The 306-nt window shown below is 35.3% G+C and overlaps 1 protein-coding gene across 1 annotated transcript in view; it reads left to right on the forward strand.

Annotated features, from left to right (window-relative positions):
- LOC119593043 (ankyrin repeat domain-containing protein 11-like) overlaps nt 1-306 on the forward strand; it is a gene marked incomplete in the record, with an annotated part of 115,245 nt that overhangs the window by 4,479 nt on the left and 110,460 nt on the right.

The raw sequence follows: 306 nt of genomic DNA on the forward strand, positions 1-306 counted from the left end.
CAACCAAATAACATGGTTTTTAAAAGACCGGACTTTTCCTTTAAAAGGATAAAGCTGCGTTCATATATGTCTGTGGCTATTGATAGTATACATTCATAAATTGTATGTACACACACACAGTAAACACACACAAACTAATCCGTTACGTTTCACAATAAAGAGATCTGGCAACTCAACTTGGACTCTGGAGCATTCCGATTCTCCAAATCTCTTTTAAGAGGTAAATGTTGAAGGGAAGCACATGCCGCTAATATAGATTAGAATGCATATGTTCTTGGTAAAAAAATATAAGGCGTATGTAAACAC

Source organism: Penaeus monodon, chromosome 31 (genome assembly GCF_015228065.2).
Source record: "Penaeus monodon isolate SGIC_2016 chromosome 31, NSTDA_Pmon_1, whole genome shotgun sequence".
Taxonomy (NCBI): Eukaryota; Metazoa; Arthropoda; class Malacostraca; order Decapoda; family Penaeidae; genus Penaeus; species Penaeus monodon.